This window comes from Triturus cristatus, chromosome 1_2 (assembly GCF_964204655.1).
Source record: "Triturus cristatus chromosome 1_2, aTriCri1.1, whole genome shotgun sequence".
In the NCBI taxonomy this organism is placed as follows: Eukaryota; Metazoa; Chordata; class Amphibia; order Caudata; family Salamandridae; genus Triturus; species Triturus cristatus.
This window is the reverse complement of record NC_140580.1, coordinates 240534997-240550646: the sequence shown is the minus strand read 5'-3', so window position 1 is coordinate 240550646 and position 15650 is coordinate 240534997.

Below are 15650 nucleotides of genomic sequence, written 5' to 3'. Positions count from 1 at the left end.
AAAAACCACATGAGAGTCCAAATCTCACAGTGAAGACTTCTGTGCGGCAAAAAGGTGAAATGCTTGTTAATGTAGGCCAGAGTCACAGTAGGTGGCAGGATTTCAAAAACGCTGGCAAAAGCTGTATTGGCAGCCTAGAGCCAGGAAACGTGCTTACTGACTGTGGGGAGCCTGAAAACCCACATGAGAGTCCAAATCTCACAGTGAAGACTCCTAGGCGGCGAAAAGGTGATATGATGCTTATTAATGGAGGCCAGAGTCACAGTAGGTGGCAGGATTTCAAAAACGCTGGCAAAAGCTGTATTGGCAGCCCTAGAGCCAGGAAACGTGCTCACTGACTGCGGGGAGCCTGAAAAACCAAATGAGACTTCTAAGCTCACCGTAACGTCTAAAAAGACTCCCAAGCTCAAAAGTCAAACAAAAAAAAGAAAACAAGCTTGTGAGGGGTCATGGTCCATTTTTGTCCCCGAGGCCTGCAAACTGCAGGGAGTCAAAAAACCACATGAGAGTCCAAATCTCACAGTGAAGAATCGTAGGCGGTGAAAAGGTGATATGAAGCTTATTAATGTAGGCCAGAGTCACAGTAGGTGGCAGGATTTCAAAAACGCTGGCACAAGCTGTTGGCAGCCCCGAGGCCTGCAAACTGCAGGGAGCCAAAAAACCACATGAGAGTCCAAATCTCACAGTGAAGAATCGTAGGCGGTATGAAGCTTATTAATGTAGGCCAGAGTCACAGTAGGTGGCAGGATTTAAAAAACGCTGGCAAAAGCTGTTGGCAGCCCTAGACCCTGGAAACGTGATTATTGACTCCGGGGAGTTTGAAAAACCACATGAGAGTCCTAAGCTCACCGTGAGGTCTAACAAGGCTCCGAAGCTCAAAAGTCAAACAACAAAAAAAAAAAAAAAAGAAAACAAGCTTGTAAGGGGTCATGGTCCACATTTGTGCCCGCGAGGCCGCAAACTGGAAACGTGCTTACCGACTGCGGGGAGCCTGAAAACCCACATGAGAGTCCAAATCTCACAGTGAAGACTCCTGGCGGCGAAAAGGTGATATGATGCTTATTAATGTAGGCGAGTCACAGTAGGTGGCAGGATTTCAAAAACGATGGCAAAAGCTGTATTGGCAGCCCTAGAGCCAGGAAACGTGCTTACTGACTGCGGGGAGCCTGAAAAACCAAATGAGACTCCTAAGCTCACCGTAACGTCTAACAAGACTCCCAAGCTCAAAAGTCAAACAAAAAAAAAAACAAGCTTGTGAGGGGTCATGGTCCATTTTTGTCCCCGAGGCCTGCAAACTGCAGGGAGCCAAAAAACCACATGAGAGTCCAAATCTCACAGTGAAGAATCGTAGGCGGTAAAAAGGTGATATGAACCTTATTAATGTAGGCCAGAGTCACAGTAGGTGGCAGGATTTAAAAAACGCTGGCAAAAGCTGTTGGCAGCCCTAGACCCTGGAAACGTGATTATTGACTCCGGGGAGTTTAAAAAACCACATGAGAGTCCTAAGCTCACCGTGAGGTCTAACAAGGCTCCGAAGCTCAAAAGTCAAACAACAACACAAAAAAAAAAAAAAGAAAACAAGCTTGTAAGGGGTCATGGTCCACATTTGTGCCCGCGAGGCCGCAAACTGCAGGGATCCAAAAAACCACATGAGAGTCCAAATCTCACAGTGAAGACTTCTGTGGGCAAAAAGGTGAAATGCTTGTTAATGTAGGCCAGAGTCACAGTAGGTGGCAGGATTTCAAAAACGCTGGCAAAAGCTGTATTGGCAGCCTAGAGCCAGGAAACGTGCTTACTGACTGTGGGGAGCCTGAAAACCCACATGAGAGTCCAAATCTCACAGTGAAGACTCCTAGGCGGCGAAAAGGTGATATGATGCTTATTAATGGAGGCCAGAGTCACAGTAGGTGGCAGGATTTCAAAAACGCTGGCAAAAGCTGTATTGGCAGCCTAGAGCCAGGAAACGTGCTTACTGACTGCGGGGAGCCTGAAAACCCACATGAGAGTCCAAATCTCACAGTGAAGACTCCTAGGCGGCGAAAAGGTGATATGATGCTTATTAATGTAGGCCAGAGTCACAGTAGGTGGCAGGATTTCAAAAACGCTGGCAAAAGCTGTATTGGCAGCCCTAGAGCCAGGAAACGTGCTTACTGACTGCGGGGAGCCTGAAAAACCAAATGAGACTCCTAAGCTCACCGTAACGTCTAACATGACTCCCAAGCTCAAAAGTCAAACAAAAAAAAAAAACAAGCTTGTGAGGGGTCATGGTCCATTTTTGTCCCCGAGGCCTGCAAACTGCAGGGAGCCAAAAACCACATGAGAGTCCTTAAGCTCACCGTGAGGTCTAACAAGGCCCCGAAGCTCAAAAGTCAAACAACAAAAAAAAAAAAAAAAGAAAACAAGCTTGTAAGGGGTCATGGTCCACATTTGTGCCCGCGAGGCCGCAAACTGCAGGGATCCAAAAAACCACATGAGAGTCCAAATCTCACAGTGAAGACTTCTGTGCGGCAAAAAGGTGAAATGCTTGTTAATGTAGGCTAGAGTCACAGTAGGTGGCAGGATTTCAAAAACGCTGGCAAAAGCTGTATTGGCAGCCCAAGACCCTGGAAACGTGATTATTGACTCCGGGGAGTTTGAAAAACCACATGAGAGTCCTACTCACCGTGAGGTCTAACAAGGCTCCGAAGCTCAAAAGTCAAACAACAAAAAAAAAAGAAAACAAGCTTGTAAGGGGTCATGGGCCACATTTGTGCCCGCGAGGCCGCAAACTGCAGGGATCCAAAAAACCACATGAGAGTCCAAAACTCACAGTGAAGACTTCTGGCGGCAAAAAGTTGAAATGCTTGTTAATGTAGGCCAGAGTCACAGTAGGTGGCAGGATTTCAAAAACGCTGGCAAAAGCTGTATTGGCAGCCCTAGAGCCAGGAAACGTGCTTACTGACTGCGGGGAGCCTGAAAAACCAAATGAGACTCCTAAGCTCACCGTAACGTCTAACAAGACTCCCAAGCTCAAAAGTCAAACAAAAAAAAAAAACAAGCTTGTGAGGGGTCATGGTCCATTTTTGTCCCCGAGGCCTGCAAACTGCAGGGAGCCAAAAAACCACATGAGTGTCCAAATCTCACAGTGAAGAATTGTAGGCGGTGAAAAGGTGATATGAAGCTTATTAATGTAGGCCAGAGTGACAGTAGGTGGCAGGATTTCAAAAACGCTGGCAAAAGCTGTTGGCAGCTCTAGACCCTGGAAACGTGATTATTGACTCCGGGGAGTTTGAAAAACCACATGAGAGTCCTAAGCTCACCGTGAGGTCTAACAAGGCTCCGAAGCTCAAAAGTCAAATAACAAAAAAAAAAAAAAAAAGAAAACAAGCTTGTAAGGGGTCATGGTCCACATTTGTGCCCGCGAGGCCGCAAACTGCAGGGATCCAAAAAACCACATGAGAGTCCAAATCTCACAGTGAAGACTTCTGTGCGGCAAAAAGGTGAAATGCTTGTTAATGTAGGCTAGAGTCACAGTAGGTGGCAGGATTTCAAAAACGCTGGCAAAAGCTGTATTGGCAGCCTAGAGCCAGGAAACGTGCTTACCGACTGCGGGGAGCCTGAAAATCCACATGAGAGTCCAAATCTCACAGTGAAGACTCCTGGCGGCGAAAAGTTGATATGATGCTTATTAATGTAGGCGAGTCACAGTAGGTGGCAGGATTTCAAAAACGATGGCAAAAGCTGTATTGGCAGCCCTAGAGCCAGGAAACGTGCTTACTGACTGCGGGGAGCCTGAAAAACCAAATGAGACTCCTAAGCTCACCGTAACGTCTAACAAGACTCCCAAGCTCAAAAGTCAAACAAAAAAAAAAAACAAGCTTGTGAGGGGTCATGGTCCATTTTTGTCCCCGAGGCCTGCAAACTGCAGGGAGCCAAAAACCACATGAGAGTCCAAATCTCACAGTGAAGAATCGTAGGCGGTGAAAAGGTGATATGAAGCTTATTATAATGTAGGCCAGATTCACAGTAGGTGGCAGGATTTCAAAAACGCTGGCTGTTGGCAGCCCTAGACCTTGGAAACGTGATTATTGACTCCGGGGAGTTTGAAAAGCCACATGAGAGTCCTAAGCTCACCGTGAGGTCTAACAAGGCTCCGAAGCTCAAAAGTCAAACAACAAAAAAAAAAAAAAAAAAGAAAACAAGCTTGTAAGGGGTCATGGTCCACATTTGTGCCCGCGAGGCCGCAAACTGCAGGGATCCAAAAAACCACATGAGAGTCCAAATCTCACAGTCAAGACTTCTGTGCGGCAAAAAGGTGAAATGCTTGTTAATGTAGGCCAGAGTCACAGTAGGTGGCAGGATTTCCAAAACGCTGGCAAAAGCTGTATTGGCAGCCTAGAGCCAGGAAACGTGCTTACTGACTGCGGGGAGCCTGAAAACCCACATGAGAGTCCAAATGTCACAGTGAAGACTCCTAGGCGGCGAAAAGGTGATATGATGCTTATTAATGTGGGCCAGAGTCACAGTAGGTGGCAAGATTTCAAAAACGCTGGCAAAAGCTGTATTGGCAGCCCTAGAGCCAGGAAACGTGCTTACTGACTGCGGGGAGCCTGAAAAACCAAATGAGACTCCTAAGCTCACCGTAACGTCTAACAAGACTCCCAAGCTCAAAAGTCAAACAAAAAAAAAAAAACAAGCTTGTGAGGGGTCATGATCCATTTTTGTCCCCGAGGCCTGCAAACTGCAGGGAGCCAAAACACCACATGAGAGTCCAAATCTCACAGTGAAGAATCGTAAGCGGTGAAAAGGTGATATGAAGCTTATTATAATGTAGGCCAGAGTCACAGTAGGTGGCAGGATTTCAAAACCGCTAGCTGTTGGCAGCCCTAGACCCTGGAAACGTGATTATTGACTCCGGGGAGTTTGAAAAACCACATGAGAGTACTAAGCTCACCGTGAGGTCTAACAAGGCTCCGAAGCTCAAAAGTCAAAACAACAAAAAAAAAAAAAAAAAAGAAAACAAGCTTGTAAGGGGTCATGGTCCACATTTGTGCCCGCGAGGCCGCAAACTGCAGGGATCCAAAAAACCACATGAGAGTCCAAATCTCACAGTGAAGACTTCTGTGCGGCAAAAAGGTGAAATGCTTGTTAATGTAGGCCAGAGTCACAGTAGGTGGCAGGATTTCAAAAACGCTGGCAAAAGCTGTATTGGCAGCCTAGAGCCAGGAAACGTGCTTACTGACTGCGGGGAGCCTGAAAACCCACATGAGAGTCCAAATCTCACAGTGAAGACTCCTAGGCGGCGAAAAGGTGATATGATGCTTATTAATGGAGGCCAGAGTCACAGTAGGTGGCAGGATTTCAAAAACGCTGGCAAAAGCTGCATTGGCAGCCCTAGAGCCAGGAAACGTGCTCACTGACTGCGGGGAGCCTGAAAAACCAAATGAGACTTCTAAGCTCACCGTAACGTCTAAAAAGACTCCCAAGCTCAAAAGTCAAACAAAAAAAAGAAAACAAGCTTGTGAGGGGTCATGGTCCATTTTTGTCCCCGAGGCCTGCAAACTGCAGGGAGTCAAAAAACCACATGAGAGTCCAAATCTCACAGTGAAGAATCGTAGGCGGTGAAAAGGTGATATGAAGCTTATTAATGTAGGCCAGAGTCACAGTAGGTGGCAGGATTTCAAAAACGCTGGCACAAGCTGTTGGCAGCCCCGAGGCCTGCAAACTGCAGGGAGCCAAAAAACCACATGAGAGTCCAAATCTCACAGTGAAGAATCGTAGGCGGTAAAAAGGTGATATGAAGCTTATTAATGTAGGCCAGAGTCACAGTAGGTGGCAGGATTTAAAAAACGCTGGCAAAAGCTGTTGGCAGCCCTAGACCCTGGAAACGTGATTATTGACTCCGGGGAGTTTGAAAAACCACATGAGAGTCCTAAGCTCACCATGAGGTCTAACAAGGCTCCGAAGCTCAAAAGTCAAACAACAAAAAAAAAAAAAAAAACGAAAACAAGCTTGTAAGGGGTCATGGTCCACATTTGTGCCCGCGAGGCCGCAAACTGCAGGGATCCAAAAAACCACATGAGAGTCCAAATCTCACAGTGAAGACTTCTGTGCGGCAAAAAGGTGAAATGCTTGTAACTGTAGGCCAGAGTCACAGTAGGTGGCAGGATTTCAAAAACGCTGGCAAAAGCTGTATTGGCAGCCCTAGAGCCAGGAAACGTGCTTACTGACTGCGGGGAGCCTGAAAAACCAAATGAGACTCCTAAGCTCACCGTAACGTCTAACAAGACTCCCAAGCTCAAAAGTCAAACAAAAAAAAAAAACAAGCTTGTGAGGGGTCATGGTCCATTTTTGTCCCCGAGGCCTGCAAACTGCAGGGAGCCAAAAAACCACATGAAGAATCGTAGGCGGTGAAAAGGTGATATGAAGCTTATTAATGTAGGCCAGAGTCACAGTAGGTGGCAGGATTTCAAAAACGCTGGCACAAGCTGTTGGCAGCCCTAGACCCTGGAAACGTGATTATTGACTCCGGTGTCGTACTTTAATATTCGGGACCACGTAAGGAACAGGGCCCTACCCCTGTCTATCTTGGTATTAGCGAACCGCAAATGGTAAATGCGGCATGTACGAGTGCTTTACTTATCGTTCTAGCTATGAATGCACTGTGTACACGTTATTCTGCTGCACTACGCGGGTTCCATTTTGGAAGCAGTGGCCATCTTGTCATTGCCCTCACATAGGCTATAATGGAGCAAATACGGGCCTCACAGTACATGGGCTTCTTCTCTGACTTCTCTGTGACCTGGGCAGCTGGCTCTGCTGCCCCGGGTCAAACTGGTCTCACGAGCTCCCCTTCCTCTCTCCACCTGTGATTAGCATCAGGGCTTGACCCGTCATAAAACCCTTTCATTCTACACAAGCCCCTGGCTAATCTCTTTCGCACCTGGCTGTTCCTGCTTTATGACTTGGTTCCCAAAACAGGAGATGCTCATGTTTATTGGGGGGATCTGTTTACATGTAATGTGGGATCTGAACCTTGTTGTGTAAATCATTGTGGGCTGGCCGAACTGGAATGTGGGATGGTCATCATGACTCTGCCTTTCCTTTGTAATGTACACTTGCATATTGCCGTATCATAAAACCTAGGAATGTATGCTTGAGGCAGGAAAAAGGGTATTTAAGATGAAGTCCGTTCCTATGATTTGCAGCAGTCTCCTGAGAACATACACGCTGTTGTACTTCTAGGATACCTGTCATTGGTCTGCAGCCAATAAACGATTCTTTGACTTCACCCAGAAGACTCTGTGTTTCTGTAGGTCCGAAACAGGGTGAACCCAGAAGTCATAGGGTGTGTGCCCCTGCACCGCTGGGTCTAGAATACCCAGTACTTCAGTTTGGCGCCCAACTCGGGACGATTTCAGCGGTACCAGTCCAAGCCAGAGGTTCGTGAGGAGCTTCGTGTGGAAATTCCGGAGGAAGGCCGCCACTTCATCGACCCCTGCATGTCGACGTGGTCCGAAAGTCTTTTCTGCGAGGTTCTCCGCGTCCCGACGGCTACGAAGGACTGCTGCCCTGATTAATCGACCTGTTTTGGACCCTTGACGAGTTTGAGAGAGCGAAACAATCGAGAGAGTCTTCTGGTGACGTCATCGATCAGCAATATTCAGTTAAGTATAAGTGGAGCGTCTCCCATTTGTTTTGGTATCCCTCGGGATCGTTTGATCTGATTTGGTAATTGGTGATTTGGTGTTTGCAAACCCCAAAGCCAGAGGACTCGTGTATTCACGAGAATATCATAATCGGTAATCCTTTGACGTTTGGATCTAGACTAGTGAGCGAAGATGCCTGGTTCTAGAATATTTGGTAGAATATTTTGTTTGGGTTGTGGAAGAGATTTCCAGCTGGAAGAATCATGTCCGGTTCCTCCGGTTGGAACTCCAACTTATGAGCTCTATGTGAAACATGGCGTAGGCCCCATTGCATATAACGAAGTGTGGATCCACTACACCAGGAAAGATGGTGTTTTAAAATGGCCCCAAAATGGTAGTTTTGATACCGATATTTTAGATAATCTGGAAATTAAATTGTTTAAGAAGAAAGCCCGGCCGGCGATGTTTGACTCTTTCCGCTTATGGCGAAAGGAAGCCAAACAGAAGGAAATTAAGCTAGCGAAAAAGAATAAGAGAGAGAGAGGTATGTCAGTAATGCAAGCAGCTGTACAATTTAAAGACAATGAGGAGGAGCAGATGAGCGAGCAATTACACAGGCAGCGTAAGTTAGGGATTGACAAATGTTACCCAGCTTTGCCACATTCTAAACAGGATGAGTCAGAAGAAAAGGAGAAAGATCCCCTGATGTCACATTTGTTGAGTTCGCCACCCCCGTATGCTCAAACTGCCACGGCGCCTCCCCAGCTTGTAAATATGCCACCTCCAGTGCATATACTGCAAGCCTTGCCGCAACCGCCAGTTGCTTTGCAACCAGTTCCTATTCCTGTAGCGCAGTCCTCTCAAGCGCCTCCGGTAGTGCTTCCAACTGCCCCCGCACTTCCTGCGACTTTGCTTAATCCAGCAGCTGCCTCCCCTAACACTCTTCCTTGCACCACTCCAGTACCCGTTTCTACATCCTCTTTTCTTCCCTCTGTTTTTCCCCCTGTTTCCGCTTCAACTTCCCCTTCAGCGCGACAGCGTTTAGCTAATGTGGTTACTACATTAATGTCGCCCCTCTTTGAGTCGTCTGGTGCGACTCCTGGTTTACGGCGTAAGCAATTGCGTAGTCAATTGCCTAACCCTGATGAGAAAAAGGTAATAGACAGCATGGCGCGTAGATGGATTGTTTTCCCTTCATTATATGATGTGGAATCAGTTGTCAGCGTTTTCCATCAATGGGATGCCCCAAAACAGAGATATGTGTTTGAGAAAATGTGCGAAATTCTCTGTGAAGAATTGGAGGATAGTGGTAAAAATCCGAGCCCGCAGGAACTGTGTAGAGTGAGGTTTGATTTTGGAACTGGTATAATCGTGGACCGCGAAGTAGATAAAGCAGTTGCAGTTGTATTGTCACTTAGGAATGACGATTGCCAACAGTCATTGTTTGAACAAGAGGTCCTTGTGGGGAAAAAGGCAAAAGCGCGACAATACCCTATGAGAGAAGTTCCCCCGGTATGGAAGGAAGCAGTCGCAGCTGCCGGTGGTAACCCCGCTGTGCCAGCGCATTTCCAACGTGTTTGGGTACATGTTCCATGGAAGCGCTCTGAGGTGTTAGCGCTTAAGCAGACATTACCCGATCCCCGTAAAAACCCAGCAGGTTATTATAAAGAGTTGTCACAAACAGCAGGATCATGCGTTATGAATTTGGCAGACATAGACATGTTGTTTGGTAATGTTGTTCCACAGCCTCTATGGGGATCAATACGTAATGCAGATCACGATGCAGAACTAGGGGATACATGGGCTAACATTATTGCTGCTGATACTAGACAAACTGGTGGCGCGAAACCTGAGCCTTTAGTAGCTGAACTGCCTGGTAGAATCATCACATATATGAAGACACTAATGCCTGCAATGCGCGTAAATTGGGACAAGTTATCTGCGTGTAAACAGAAGAAGGATGAGACAGTGTCAGACTTCTTTACTAGGTTTGAGGAAACGTTTATTGACCACAGTGGGCAGGATATGAGTACTGAGGGTGGCCAACGGTTATTTGTGGATAAGTTTGTGCAGAATTTACTTCCTGACCTGTGTAAAAAGTTGAAAGATTCAGAGAGTTCTTGGGCTGTTTCTTCCTCAGCGCAAATACTGGCTACTGCACAGTATTATGAAAATAGAGATAAAGACGAGAAAGATAGAACGGAGAATTAAAGGAATTAAAAACAAAGGTCCTTTTACAGCAGGCCTATCCACCACGTGGAGGTCAGAATAATTATAGGCAACCCCAAGGTGTTTATCACCAACCCCAACAATTTCAGAACAATCAGCAAATGAATGGGTATTATCAACCACGTGTCCCTGTGGGTCCCAACCAATGTTCATACTGCAAAGAGGAAGGTCATTATAAATATAGTTGCCCTAAATTAATGCAACGGAACGGTAATGTGTATGGCGCTAGAGGTAGGGGTGGTCAGCAAGCTCCTAGAGGCAGAGGGCGTGGAAGTGTTCCCCAGAACGCGCGTCCTCTTCCGCCCCAAAGCGCCATTAATAGCTTTGATCAGCAAGCTAATGCGACTAGTAATACGGCCCAGTATTATAATAATGATTATTATGCAGAGGACGGTGATGCAGAGAATAATGATTACTAGGACAGCCATAGACAGAGAGAGGGAGTTGTTTCAGTGCCAGTGGATCAGAGTGGACCGTATGTTGAGGTGACTACAGCAAATGTAACGGAGCCTTTTCTGCTAGACACTGGTGCTGCAAAGAGTTCAATCATGCATTCCAAACTCCCTGGCGCACCTTTGTCTGGCGATATAAATGTTTCAGTAGGTTTTTCTGGCGCCCCGGTTAGGAACCCGATTTCTAGTCCCATGTCACTTTCCGTTGGACCTTGCGAGCTGAAAGCGCCCCTGATCCTGACAACAGGTTGTGGTGAGAATTTGCTGGGATTAGATTTGTTGAAAAGATTGTACGCTACACTGTATTGTTCTCCTTCAGGAGTACAACTTACATTAGGCAAGCAAGTGGTTTCTCCAATGTATTTGTCTAAAAACACGATGCCACCTGAATTGTCATCCCTTCCGGATGCCCTTTGGGCTACTGGTCCCAATGATGTGGGCCTCTTGGAAATACCACCCTATGTGGTGACTTTAAAGGCTAATGTCAGACTGCCACGTATTCCCCAGTACAAGATCTCTAATGAAGGCCAGAAAGCATTGTTAGACATTGTCGGCGACTTGATTAATAAGGGTGTGATTGAAGAGACAAGAGGCAACGTTTGCAATAGTCCGATTTTACCTGTCTTAAAACGAACGGAACCTTCACAGCCACCTGTTTACAGATTTGTGATTGATCTTAGAGAGGTTAATAAGATTGTTGTGCCTCAGTTTCCGGTTGTCCCTGATATAACTGCCTTGTTAACGATGATTCCAGCCTCTGCTGCATGGTTTTCAGTGATTGATTTAAAAAATGCTTTCTTTAGTATCCCAATTGCAGAAGAGAGCAGAGACATTTTTGGTTTTAGTCTGGGAGGCCGAAGCTTCCGCTTCAAACGCGCTCCCCAAGGCTACTGCGAGAGTCCATCCATATACAGTCAAGCTTTGAAAGCGCAGCTTGATGCACTTGTTTTACCTAGTGGCGCTATCCTGATTCAGTACGTGGACGATCTACTAATCGCCGCGGATACTGAGAAGATCTTTAAAGAAGCCACATTGTCATTGTTGCGCCATTTATCCGCTTTTCATCACAAAGTGTCTCTCTCTAAGATGCAATATTGTCGACAAGAAGTGACCTATTTAGGTCATCTCTTATCGAAGGAGGGAAGGAGACTGACCCCAGAAAGAATTCAAGCCATTGCACAGTTGAGTGTGCCAAAAACACAGAGAGAAGTGCGTGCTTTCTTGGGCATTACTTCATACTGTAGGCATTGGATTCCTAGTTTTTCTTTATTGGCAAAACCCTTAGTAGCCTTAACATGCAAAGACACACCGAATCCTATCCCATGGTCTGAAGAGTGCCAGAAAAGTTTTGTGGAATTGCGCGATGCATTGTGTTCAGCTCCTGTGTTGGGCACTCCTGACTATAGCAAGCCTTTTACATTGTATGTTCACGAGAAAGATGGATGTGCGTTGTCAGTGTTAACACAGCCTTTTGGCGATAGACCGCGCCCATGCGCGTATTTTTCATCCACCTTGGACCCTGTAGCGAGGGCATTGCCAAGCTGTCTGAGAGCGACAGCTGCTGCAGCAATGTCTATCCGACAATCTGCTGGTCTGGTAATGGACAACACATTGATCGTTATGGTCCCACACGCTGTAGACACATTATTAAATAGGACCAAGACACAACACTTGACTAGTGCGCGATTATCAGGGTATGAACTCACACTGTTAGCGAATCACATACACATAAAAAGATGCAATACGCTGAATCCAGCCACATTATTGCCGATTCCAGCAGACTCAGATGAGATTGAGCAACATGACTGTCTGTTCAGGACAGAAGAAGAGACGAAAGGGAGAGTAGATCTCAAAGATACTCCCCTGACTGAGTGTGATGGTACTTTATGGGTAGATGGGTCATGTTTTAAACTCCCTAATGGTGACACGACTGCTGCATATGCTATCACGACTTTACACACGGTCGTGGAAACTGCACGAGTGCCACATAATTCGGCCCAAGCAGCAGAATTAATTGCCCTCACGAGAGCATGCGTGTTGTCTGAAGGAATGAGAGTTAATATATACACAGATAGCCAGTACGCCTTTGGCGTGGCTCATAATTTTGGGCGTTTGTGGAAAGAGCGTGGGTTCCTGACGTCGCATGGAGCTAAAATTCAGAATGGCAAGTTGGTGAATGATCTCCTTGAGTCACTGACCCTACCGTTGCAAGTTGCGATCATGAAATGCAGTGCGCATAGGAAAGTTACAGATGATGTTGGACGTGGGAATGCGTTTGCTGATGAGACCGCGAGAGAGACAGCACAGAATGTGAAGACTAGAATGTATGTTGCAGGCCCCGCAAGATGGGTTAATGATGTGGGAATGTGTGAGAACACAATAGAGAGTGTGAAGTCGCTTCAGGCTGAAGCTACAGAAGAAGAGTTAAGCAAGTGGAGAGAGAGTATGGGTAAGTTGGATGAGAATGGTTGTTGGGTTGACCTGACAGAACATAGGCGATGGTTGTTGCCTGATGCATATGTGCTTCCAGTGGTTACTATGGCACATGGAATGGCACATATCAGTACGAAAGGTATCTGTAAGTTGTTGGCTCCAGTATGGCAGAATGCTGGGATTCCCAAGTGTGCAGAGAATGTGGTCAAGAATTGCATAGTATGCTTGAAGTACAACCCTGGTAGAGGAACCCCAACTCAGGCCGGTCATTTTGCACCCCCATCATGTCCATTCGAAGTTTTGCAGCTGGACTTTATTCACATGGAAAGATGCAACAACCTGAAATATGTACTGGTGGTTGTTTGTGCTTTCTCAAAATGGATAGAGGCTTATCCTCTGAAAGATAACACTGCCCTATCCACAGCCAAAGCCCTTGTGAAGGAGTTTTTCCCCAGGTTTGGGATGCCGAGAATGGTGTGGTGTGATAATGGTAGTGAGTTTGTGGGTAAAGTGATGAAGAATGTATGTGAAGGGCTAGGGATAAAGCAGAAGTTCCACGCTGCAAATCACCCCCAATCAGCTGGACTAGTTGAACGCTACAATGGAGCCTTAAAGCTCAAGCTGGCCAAAATCCAGGCGAGCACTGGTCTTAAATGGCCTGACGCTCTGCCTCTAGCACTCTTGTCCACCAGAATGACGATACACTCACGGGTGGGCCTTAGTCCCTATGAAGTAGTCTTTGGCCGCCCGGCCAACGTATGGGGTGTGCCAAGGCCTACGAAGTTCAGTGAGATTGAGCATCCAGTACTGCTCGATTACCTGTATGATTTGACTGTTAAACTGCGTGTTTTGCACCAACAGGTACATGATACTCTTCCCCAAGCTTCTGAACCTCCTGGACACCCTATCAACCCTGGTTCGTGGGTCCTGGTCCGAAATTTCCAGCGTAAGGGCAACGACGAACCTCGCTGGATCGGCCCCCATCTTGTTCTTCTTTCGACAAGATCAGCAGTGCGAGTGAAGGGGAAGAAGCACTGGATTCATGGTACTCACTGCAAGGTAGTTCCCTTGCCTCTGCCATATGACCAGTGGGTCAAGGAGGGTATCGCCGACACTGAGACAGACACTGTACCTCGTTTTGTACCATTCAGTGACGCACGCCTAAAAGACACAGCTTCAGTCCAAGAGAGTGACAATATTCTGCAGGAAGCTGTGCCGCCATCGAATCGACTGGACACCACTGAGCCTGAACTTTTGTTTCAAGACCAAACAGCACCTGGCCATCTCCGCTATAACTTGAGACCTAGGCCCATGGACAAATAAAGATTTCCTCATTATTTCCCTTTTGACATTTTTTGCTCTCCCATCTGAAGGACTTTCTTGATTTTTGTTTTTCGAACCACCATCCGGGTTCTGCCGCAGGGTCGCGGTGCCAAGACTTTGGGGTACAGGCCGAAGACGCTAGGTCAACGGTTCTGGTTAGTCTAGGGCGTTTCCCTGGACTGACAGGCGTACTCCTTAGCAGAAGAAACTCATCCACCGCGAGCGGCCCGAGTAGAGGATGGAGTTTTTTAAGATGGAGAGACCGATTGAGGAAATGAACTCTCAAACCAGGATGTGTAGAATTGTGAAAAGTAAATGTTTTGTCTTTTTGTGCCTTTTTACACTGTGTAGTATTATGATGTTTATTGTAGGATGTGTGTTTTTCTCTGCTCCAAAACCCATTACACCCACTCAACAGCCTATATCTCTTTCTACTGCCTCCTCTCACTCTTTTCACCCTTTGCCTGAACACGAACAGACCCGACGATCAGAGTTCGTGAATAACTCGTTTATCCAGCTCTTGCACCAGCACCAACTGGTAATGAATACGACCAATTGCTGGGTCTGTGGGTTAATGCCCCATACCACTAACAAAGGTATTCCCTACCTGGTGCTACCGTACAGTTATAATGGATCGTCATGGGCATTCCAGACCATGTTTCTCTACGCCCTAGAGACATACTCCCCTCGCCAACCGCGTTCCATCAGACCTGGTACAAATAATAAAGCCTTAGTGAAAGGAATTGCCGATATGAGTAGGGATATTAATGCATACTCATCCATTCCCAAAGAAGAGCTGAGACCTTATGTAGGATGGAACGCGACGGGGTATAGTATTAGTCTGGGTGAAAGACAGCGAAAAATCTCATCTCCAATCTGGGTCGTACCCCACATGGGTCGGTTCTGCTTACAGGGTAATGGTCAGAACCCTAGAGCTCAACTGGGAAGAAGTGACTGTACTGAAACGTACACGTTCCCGTCACAGTTTTCCCCTGCGTTTTTGGCTGCCAAGGGCACATATTTCATCTGTAATGACCGAGCATATACATGGTTGCCCCCTGATTTCTCGGGCACATGTTATATTGCGAACTTGCTACCGCCTACATTTACTGCTGCCTCTGACTATCACAAGACCAGAGTTGTGAGAGGTGTGATTAGTAAGGAGGACACTGCCGGTCAGGAATCGGGAGACTTCTTTTTGGGTTTCTTGCCGTTTTGGGGACCTATGGTCAATAGTAGGAACCTGAGACAGCTGACTCGTGTGGTTGAATCCACCGTCAATGTAACGGCTGGTGCCCTTAGTAATTTGACAGCTGAGCTCCAAGCGGATCGCCTTATGACTTTGCAGAACCGCATGGTTCTAGACGTTATTCTTGCAGACCGCGGTGGGGTATGCAGGGTTATCCAATCCAGTTGCTGCATTTTCATACCAGATAATGCTCCAACAGTGTATCAAGCCATCTCCAAACTCCATAAAATATCTGAATCCATACACGTGGATAAGGGAGATTGGTCACTGATGGGGTGGTTCTGGGAACTGATATCTGCCTGGGGTTGGAAAGTTCTGATGGTCATTGGAATGATC